Source organism: Rutidosis leptorrhynchoides, chromosome 1 (genome assembly GCF_046630445.1).
Source record: "Rutidosis leptorrhynchoides isolate AG116_Rl617_1_P2 chromosome 1, CSIRO_AGI_Rlap_v1, whole genome shotgun sequence".
Taxonomy (NCBI): Eukaryota; Viridiplantae; Streptophyta; class Magnoliopsida; order Asterales; family Asteraceae; genus Rutidosis; species Rutidosis leptorrhynchoides.
In genome coordinates, this window is record NC_092333.1 from 303732982 (window position 1) to 303743891 (window position 10910).

A 10910-nucleotide genomic window follows, 5' to 3' on the forward strand; every position below is an offset into this window, starting at 1 on the left:
TAATGACCGTAGCGTGTCCGAAAAGCAATTTTCGGAATATCTTCTTCTTTGACGCGTAGTTGATGATAGCCCGACCTTAGGTCGATTTTCGAGTAAACACATGATCCTTGCAATTGATCAAATAAGTCATCAATTCTCGGTAGTGGATACCGATTCTTGATAGTTAACTTATTTAATTCACGATAATCTATACACATTCGAAAAGATCCGTCTTTCTTCTTGACTAATAAAATCGGAGCTCCCCACGGTGAAGTGCTCGGTCGAATGAAACCACGGTCCAGTAATTCTTGTAACTGGGTTTGTAACTCTTTCATCTCAGATGGTGCAAGTCTATATGGAGCACGAGCCACTGGTGCAGCTCCCGGTACTAGATCTATTTGAAATTCTACAGATCTAAATGGAGGTAATCCTGGTAACTCTTTCGGAAATACTTCAGGAAAATCTCTTGCCACAGGCACGTCGTTGATGCTCTTCACTTTTTCCATCATTTCGACTTTATTAACATATGTTAAGATAGCATAGCACCCTTTCTTCAAGCACTTTTGAGCTTTCAAATAACTAATGAGTTTTAGCTTTGAGTTACCCTTCTCTCCATAAATCATTACTGGCGTTTTATCCTTACGAGGAATGCGAATTGCCTTCTTGGCGCACACAACTTCAGCTCCTATTATGGACATCCAGTCCATGCCGACTATTACATCAAAACTTCCTAATTCTATGGGTATCAAATCAATCTTAAATGTTTCTCCGGCTAAATTTATTTTACAATCACGGTAAATTTTATCGGCTTTAATTAGTTTACCATTAGCTAACTCAATCATGTACTTAGCATCTAGAGGTAATGATGAACAATTCAATTTAGCGTAAAAGTCTCTACTCACGTAACTTCTATCGGCACCAGTATCAAATATAATAGATGCGGATAAGTTATTAATGGTAAACGTACCCGTAACAAGCTCCGGGTCTTCACACGCCTCTCTAGCATTAATAACAAATGCTCTTCCACGTGCAGATCCATTATTCTTCTCTGGATTCGGACATTGGATCTTATAATGACCCTGTTTCCCACACCCATAACAAGTAACAGTGGCCAAGGCAGTTCTATTTGCATTGGTGGCAGGAGTCTTGGTACCGTTTGTATTTGTAGCAGGAACCCTACAATCTTCAGCAAGATGACCTTTTCGATTACAATTGTTGCATACCACATTACAATAACCAGAGTGATGTTTGTGGCATCTGTTACATAAAGGATTTCGTCCTTTGTAACCTGAGTTTGAACCGCTACCCGCACCTTGCGTGGTTTCTTGTTTCTTGTTGGATTGTTGATGATTACCTTCCCACTTTCTTTTATTTCCCGATGTCTTGACATCAGTGTTCTTATCCAGAATAATCTGGTCCATCAATTCATTCACCATAGTGATAGCTTCATGAATAGTCTTGGGTTTGGATGCTGTAACATTTGCCTTGACCTTTTTAGGCAAACCGTCTTTGTACAGTTCAATCTTCCGTTCTTCGGTTGGTACCAATTCGGGACATAGCAAAGCTAATTCCATGAATCGCTGATTGTAGTTAGTGAGTTCAGTACCAACAGCTTTCAGGCTTCGTAATTCAGCTTCCAACTTCCTAACCTCGTTCCTTGGACAATATTCGTTGATTAGCATTGTTTTGAATTCTTCCCAAGGAGTATCATAAGCTACATCTCCTCCTACGGCCTTCACATAGTTTTTCCACCACGTGAGTGCACTATCTTGTAGGGTGCACGATGCATACTTGGTCATGTCCTTCTCAATACAACCACTGATTTTAAACACAGACTCAATCTTTTCGATCCATCGGGTTAAACCGACCGGTCCTTCTGTTCCACTGAATGATGAGGGCTTGCAACCTTGAAAAGTTTTGTAAGTGCACCCCACACAAGGATTTGGGTTAACTGCAGCACCTCTTGCAGCCTCGACCCATAACATTCTGTCGTTCACTCGCTGATTGATGAGTTCCTGGATTTCTTGTTCCGTCATTCGGTTCAATCGCGCCATAATCTTCAATAAGAATGAAAAAATAATTATTCACATGGAATATTATAGATGTAGTATGTATTTACAGTACATCATAGCTTATTAATAATATGAACCAGTTATTATTATAAAAGCCTTTTCTTCTTATTAGCGTTTTATAATTATATCTAGGGTAGTACCTACCCGTTAAAGTTCATACTTAATAGCTTAGTACGAAAATCAATTACTACCACCCAAATAATACTTAACCATGGAAAATTATTGCATTTCACACTTCACTATTTTACATATGCTTATCTTACATCAAACATTAAGCAAACCACACTAGTAATATTATACAAAATATTATATAATCCCATGGTTTAAAACAACAGCGCATCATTTAACCCCAAAGCGTTTGTGTTCAAAGAAATCGCTTAAAGGTTATCCTGGTTGTCTCCCTGCGTTTTGGCTGAGGAACCGAAGAACTGGATGTCGGGATAGAACTAATAGGAATAGCGGGAATAGGTGTGGAAGTATCTGGTGGAGTTGGTTCCACAAAATCCTCTCTAGACTCGGGATTTAGATTTTCCATTTCAGTAGCCTTTCATTTCTTTCCTCGTTCGAACTTGTCTTTCGTAATTTCCTGTATTTCTTCCTCCTCAGGATCACTTTCCGGTTCCTCTTCAATTGATTCATCCGGAACTTGTGAGTCTTCCCCAAAGGTGTCGTTTTCATCATCGGATAGATTAATGACTGGAACACCATCTGAAGAGTCTAGTTCGGAGTCGCTGAATGTGATAATAAGTTCTAAGCCAGACATCTATCACATAACAACTAGCACGTTAATACTACATAATATTTACATATTAATTTTTAACCAACAAGGATAAGCAATAGTTTTCGAAATCAAACACGGTCAAAGTCCAGACTCACTAATGCATCCTAACAAACTCGATAAGACACACTAATGCAAATTCTCTGGTTCTCTAAGACCAACGCTCTGATACCACATGTCATAACCCGACCTTAACCATAAGGACGAATACAATAACATATGATTTCATCGCGAGGTATTGACCTCTATATGCGACATTTTTCAAAAACTGCATTCGTTTTTACAATACAAACCATAGCTTTTATTACAAATACAAGGTTTAAACAACTTAATAATGATTATCGTTTAGCGATAATCTTAGACTTACAAACTTTACATGTGATAATAACAATACGACCTCCAACATATTTTACATTACAAATCCTCCGATATGCAGTTTTATTTTTGACACAAATATGCATACTCAAGATCTTGCTTAAATTCAACATGTTGCAGCGGAAGCTTTTAGTTATCACCTGAGAATAAACATGCTTAAAACGTCAACATAAAGTTGGTGAGATATAGGTTTAATGCCGGCAGCGTTATAAATATAGACCACAAGATTTCATATATAAACGTTTTAATAAAAAATATTCTAAGTTGTTGAGCACTTGATAACCATACTTAACATTTAATCAACGTCGCATATTCCCTTTATTATGAAATCTTACTACACCGTACCAAGTGTAGTTACCGAAACGAAGTACTGTGCAACCGTTGAATACTGGTCGTCCAGTCCGGTTGGGGTTGTCAGGCCCGATAGATCTATCAACAGGATTCGCGTTTACAATACCTCATGTAAATATTAGTTACCAAGTTACAGGGAAGTATGCCAGTGGTACAACTCAACGTAGAATATATATTTTTAATCACTTGTGTCCATAACGTAAATCATAAAATGCATGTATTCTCATCCCAAAATATTTAGAGTTTAAAAGTGGGACTATATACTCACCTTTTCCTTGAAGGTATTTAACTCGACTTGGTCTCCGATAGATATCACGAATGTAACATCCCGCCTTTTTCCGTTTACTTTTCTGTTTAACTATTTAAATCCCGTTATATGTTTATAACATCTCCCGTTAATACGTGTTTTAAAAATATCTCGTCTAGGTAATTCACGCACCCGCAACCGAACTTGAGGGACTAGTTTCGCCAAAATGCCAAAGAGGTGACTAGCCTTTGACTAGTCAACCCCCACCCCCATCTTTTCTTTTTCATTTTCCCTTTTCTTCTTCTACTTCCATATTTTCTCTCAATTTCTCAAACAAGGAATCATCATCTAAATCCAAGCTAGCGGGTGTCTTGCAAAACAAATTACATATTTGAAATCCTTGCAACTTCCTCTTCGATTCCATACCGACTTCATCAAGTTTGGGTAACTTTCTAAAATCACTAGATTTTGTGTTCTTGATATTTTTGAACTTATAAAGTTGTTAATTAGTGTCTATGGCTCAAGTCTAACATGAATATATGATTTATATGCTCGATTTCGTTATTTGAAGTAACTAGCTTGAGTATGAACTTTGGTGTGTTTGATTTGGTGATTTGGTTGTTTGAATGTTGTTAAATGTTATAAATGCATGTATTAAATGTGTTCCTAGTATCACTAGCTTCAAATTGATTTGTAGGTTGCTTGAGAAAACTCCATAAACTTGATTAGTGATTTTGGTGAATTCGGGTTAGGGTTTGATAAGCTTGAAATGAATATTTGATGCATTGAATGACATGAATTGTAGTTAGTAAGTAGTTAGTTGTATTGTATGCTCGATTACCTACAAAACGGCATGTTATATGTATGCATTCAATGCCCGAATCATAAATGTGCACTTATCAAATTTGTGTATTAAATGTGTGCATTAATTGATCATTTACTTTGGAAAGCCGATTGTTACAAATAACATTTTTGGTTGGTGAAATGTATTTAGATGTGTTCTTTGTCAAATTACCTTTCTAACGATATAAGATACGAGTTCTAAGTATTAGCGGTTTGCGAGTTATGCTTGAAAGTGTTTGGAATTGAGACTTGGACATTTGAGACTGACCAGGTACCAGTTCCCGTGTATTGTCGCGGCGCGACAATTTGGGGCCGCGGCGCGGCCTAAGCCGTGTCCAGTTTCTGACCGCTTTGGTCAAAATACGAAAAATGTTTGGCACACTATAGACCTCCGATTCACATGAGACTTGTTCTAACATGCTTATATATGAATAAAAACCTCAGAAAAATAGTTCGGGACCCGACCCGAACGTGTTGACTTTCGTTGACTTTGACCGACCAAAGTTTGACTTTTTGTCAAACTTAACCAAATGATTATGCAACCTTCCTAACTTGTTTCTGTACTTGTATCTTGCATGAAACTTGACAATTTGATTCACATGCTACATAATCGAGTCGTAACGAGCCATAGGACTAATTAAACATCTTTGACCTATCGTGTATTGGTTTAGGTCAAGACTAGCACTATCCTTCGCACACGTTACTTTGTGAAGTACTTTTCATACATGCACTCAAGGTGAGATCATAGTCCCATCCTTCAAACAACTTTTATGCTTTAAACTATGGGATGAGAAACATATACGTATCATACTTTTACACTTTGAACACAACTACGAAAACGAACATTCCACGTACGGGTTTGAACAAAAAGCCTCAATTCAATTATCATTAGTTACACTTGCAGGGTGTAAACGTGAACTTATATTATGTGATCACATGGGCTTGACGAGCCTCATTCGGACGGTTCGCTACCGTTAGCGGATGAAATATATTTTCGGGTCTAGTGTATGTTCTAACACTACGCGAAGGGTGCAAAACAGTTAAGTTTGATAATTGAGTGCCCGCAAAACAAATAACAACTTTGGAATGCAAATGATTTAGATAATCATATTATATTAAATCTTGTGGTTCAAATGCAACGTTTACTAAAACACCTATGATTTCACCAACGTTTTCGTTGACAGTTTTCTATATGTTTTCTCAGGTCCTTGAAAGCTACTTGATATATGCTTCCGCACTCTTTTTGATACTTGCTTGGATGTCGAGTATACATGCATAGATGGAGCGTCTTTTGACTACTTTAAATTGTGTCGCATAGGTTTCATTCGTACGTTAAACATTGTAATGTAACTAGTCTTTCGAACTACATTTGTTAACTTGAAACATCCTTTTTCTTATAAAATAAATGCGACATATTTTGGTCAAAAGTCATAATAAAGACTTATGACCACGCAACGGGACCGAAGTAGTCGGCGCCGTCAAACATGATTTGGTCGGGTCGCTACAGATGGTATCAGAGCGTTGGTTGTAGGGATTTAGAGTTCATTGGTGTCAACCCCGAGTCATAGGGTACATTGGTGAGTCTAGACTACAACCGGCATATAGACTTGAAGTAGGAATTACTTGACTATTTGTGCATTTATACTCGAACGCTTCTACTCATATCTACTCTTATTTCATCTAAATCTCACGTTGTTTAATTTGATTGACACGCCACCTTGACTATATGAAATAATGTCGAATGCACATATGAATCAGGGTAATATAATTTCCGGGATTATATTACGGTGACTCATATGAACGTTCCGACATTATGACATAAAGAATTTAAGGCGAGTCAAGGAAAAATTTTCTCTCTACCTTTATTCCATATCACGGTTAGTATTACTTAGAATACTAACCAACGGTATTCTTTTGTTTTGAAGGAACAATGCCTCCTCGTCGTGCACCACGCCGTGAAACACCCGAACAAGCTCTACAAAGCATGATAGCCACCGCCGTAGATGCGGCCATGGCCGGTCACTCATCCAACAACAATAACAATAATAATAACAACAACCAAAACAACTACAACAACAACTTCACCAAAAAGCCTTTCACCTCCGACGCCAAGAAAAGTTATGGCGGAAATAAACCCTTTTGCAACAAATGCCACAAACACCACTATGGTGAATGTAGCAATCTATTTTGCCACCGGTGCCAAAGGGGTGGTCATATGGCCAACGATTGTAGAAGTGCCGCCCCCGTTGCTCAAAAGGTGCCCAATGCGCCAAAATCGGGTACTTGTTATGAATGTGGCCAAACGGGTCATTTTAGAAATGCCTGTCCGAAGAAGAAAGCCAACCCCAACACACGTGGCCGAGCTTTCAACATCAACACCGAGGAAGCCTGAGATGACAATGAATTAGTCACGGGTACATTTCTCCTCAACAACACTTATGTTACTTGTTTATTCGATTCGGGTGCCGATAAGAGTTTTGTATCCAAGACTTTGACTCATTCTTTTAGCACTCCACCACTTCCACTAGATACCACTTATACCATTGAAGTGGCTAACGGGAAACTATTAAGTGCCAACACATATTACCGGGGGTGTACGTTAAACATTTTGGGTAAGGAATTTGAAATTGACTTGATACCCATGGAACTAGGAAGCTTTGATGTAATAATCGGTATGAATTGGTTAGTCAAAACGAAATCTCACATCCTTTATGATCTTAACGCAATCCAAATTCCTATCGAGAATGGTGAACCTTTGATTGTTTATGGCGATAAGAGTTGCACCAGACTCAACCTCGTTTCGTGCCTTAAAGTTAGAAAACTACTCTGTAAGGGTTGTTTTGCGATCCTTGCCCACGTTAAGAAAGTCGAGTCTGATGAGAAGCATATCGATGATGTGCCTATTGTTAGTGACTTTTTTGATGTATTTCCCGACGAATTGCCGGGTCTTCCACCCCATCGACCGGTTGAATTCCAAATCGATCTTATTCCGGGAGCCGCACCCGTAGCACGTGCACCATATAGACTCGCTCCATCCGAAATGCAAGAATTGCAAAGTTAAATCCAAGAACTACTTGATCGTGGTTTTATCCAACCTAGCCATTCACCTTGGGGCGCTCCGATTTTGTTTGTTAAAAAGAAAGACGGATCCCTACGAATGTGCATTGATTATCGTGAACTAAACAAATTGACGGTTAAGAACCGATATCCTCTTCCTCACATCGATGACCTCTTTGATCAATTACAAGGGTCTTGCGTATATTCAAAAATCGATCTCCGCTCGGGTTATCATCAATTAAGGGTTAAGGGGGAAGATGTCTCCAAAACCGCTTTCCGAACTCGTTATGGTAGTTATGAATTTCTTGTAATGCCATTTGGTCTCACTAACGCACCGGCGATGTTCATGGATCTTATGAACCGCGTGTGCAAACCGTATCTTGACAAATTCGTTATCGTGTTCATCGATGATATTTTGGTCTATTCAAAAAGCGAAGAAGAACACGAGGAACACCTCCGACTTGTGCTTGAACTTTTAAGACAAGAAAGACTCTATGCCAAATTCTCCAAGTGTGAATTTTGGTTGAAGGAAGTTTAATTTCTTGGTCATGTTGTAAGTGACCAAGGTATTAAAGTCGATCCATAAAAAATCGAAGCCATTAGTAAATGGGAAACTCCTACTACTCCGACTCACATTCGTCAATTCTTGGGTCTCGCCGGGTACTATCGTAGATTCATCGAAAACTTCTCTTTGGTTACACGTCCTCTAACCGCATTAACTCACAAGGGAAAGAAATTCATTTGGGCGACCGAGCAAGAATCCGCGTTCCAAATCTTGAAGACAAAGCTTACCACCGCTCCTATCTTGTCACTTCCCGAAGGCAACGATGATTTTGTTGTGTATTGCGACGCCTCGAAACATGGTTTTGGGTGTGTGTTGATGCAACAAACGAAAGTCATTTCTTATGCTTCTCGACAACTCAAAATTCATGAACGAAACTACACGACACATGATCTCGAACTCGGAGCCGTTGTCTTTGCACTTAAAATGTGGAGACACTATCTTTATGGAACCAAGAGTACTATCTTTACCGATCACAAAAGTCTCCAACACATCTTCAATCAAAAGCAACTAAACATGAGACAACGAAGGTGGATTGAAACCTTAAACGATTACGATTGCGAACTTCGTTACCATCCCGGGAAGGCAAACGTAGTAGCCGATGCCTTAAGTCGAAAAGAAAGAGCGGTGCCTCTTCGTGTCCGAGCCTTAAACATCACCATCCACACCAACCTTAATAGCCAAATTCGGGTAGCCCAAGATGAGGCTCTCAAGGATGAAAACGTTTCACACGAGCTCTTGAACATTCTCGTCTCTCGATTCGAAACTAAGGAAACCGGACTCCGATATTTCGCCGGAAGGATTTGGGTGCCTAGTTATGGGAACCTACGAAGTCTCATTTTAGATGAAGCCCATAAGTCACGATACTCGATCCACCCCGGTGCCAATAAGATGTACCACGACCTTAAACAACAATATTGGTGGCCGAACATCAAAAGGGACGTAGCTACTTATGTTTCCAAGTGTTTGACATGTTCCAAAGTCAAAGCCGAACACCAAAGACCGTCCGGACTACTTCAACAACCCGAGATCCCGCAATGGAAGTGGGAAAGGATAACGATGGATTTTATCACCAAACTACCAAAAACGACGGGCGGTTATGATACCATTTGGGTTATTGTTGACCGTCTCACCAAATCCGCACACTTTCTTGCCATGAAGGAGACCGACAAAATGGAGAAACTTGCGCAACTTTACATTAAAGAAATCGTAGCCCGACACGGTGTACCTTTATCGATTATCTCCGACCGAGATGGCCGTTTTGTTTCTAGATTTTGGCGTACCTTGCAAGAAGCGTTGGGAACGCGTTTAGACATGAGCACCGCATATCATCCTCAAACCGATGGACAAAGCTAACGTACAATTCAAACCTTGGAGGACATGTTACGAGCTTGCGTGGTTGATTTTGGAAAAGCTTGGGACAAGCACTTACCTCTCGCCGAGTTCTCTTACAACAATAGTTATCACGCGAGTATTAAAGCCGCACCTTTTGAAGCGCTATACGGCCGAAAATGTCGTTCACCTCTTTGTTGGGCCGAGGTAGGCGATGTGCAAATCACCGGACCCGAACTCATTCACGAACCCACCGAGAAGATCGTACAAATCCGAGATAGGCTCCGGACGGCCCGGAGTCGTCAAAAGTGCTACAACGACAAAAGACGCAACGACCTCGAATTTCAAGTCGGTGACCGAGTAATGTTAAAAGTTGCACCTTGGAAAGGTGTAATCCGTTTTGGGAAACGCGGGAAGCTAAATCCGCGGTATATTGGTCCTTTCGAAATCTTGGAGCGTATTGAAAACGTTGCTTATCATTTAGATCTTCCGCCTTAATTGAACTCCGTTCATCCTACCTTCCATGTATCTAATTTGAAAAAGTGTCTTGCCGAACCCGATATCGTCATCCCTCTCGAGGAACTTACTATTGATGACAAGCTTCATTTTGTGGAGGAACCGGTTGAAATTGTGGACACCTCCGTCAAGACATTGAAACAAAGCCGAATCCCGATTGTTAAAGTCCGTTGGAACGCCAAAAGAGGACCCGAGTTTACTTGGGAAAGGCAAGATCAAATGCAAAAGAAATACCCTCATTTATTCCCAATTCCGGAAACGCAGGATTCCGAGGAAGAAACAACGACTACTACGCCTACTTAAATTTCGGGACGAAATTTCTTTTAAGGAGTAGGTAATGTAACATCCCGCCTTTTTTCGTTTACTTTTCCGTTTAACTATTTAAATCCCGTTATATGTTTATAACATCTCCCGTTAATACGTGTTTTAAAAATATCTCGTCTAGGTAATTCACGCACCCGCAACCGAACTTGAGTGACTAGTTTCGCCAAAATGCCAAAGAGGTGACTAGCCTTTGACTAGTCAACCCCCACCCCCATCTTTTCTTTTTCATTTTCCCTTTTTTTCTTCTACTTCCATATTTTCTCTCAATTTCTCAAACAAGGAATCATCATCTAAATCCAAGCTAGCGGGTGTCTTGCAAAACAAATTACGTATTTGAAATCCTTGCAACTTTCTCTTCGATTCCATACCGACTTCATCAAGTTTGGGTAACTTTCTAAAATCACTAGATTTTGTGTTCTTGATATTTTTGAACTTATAAAGTTATTAATTAGTGTCTATGGCTCAAGTCTAACA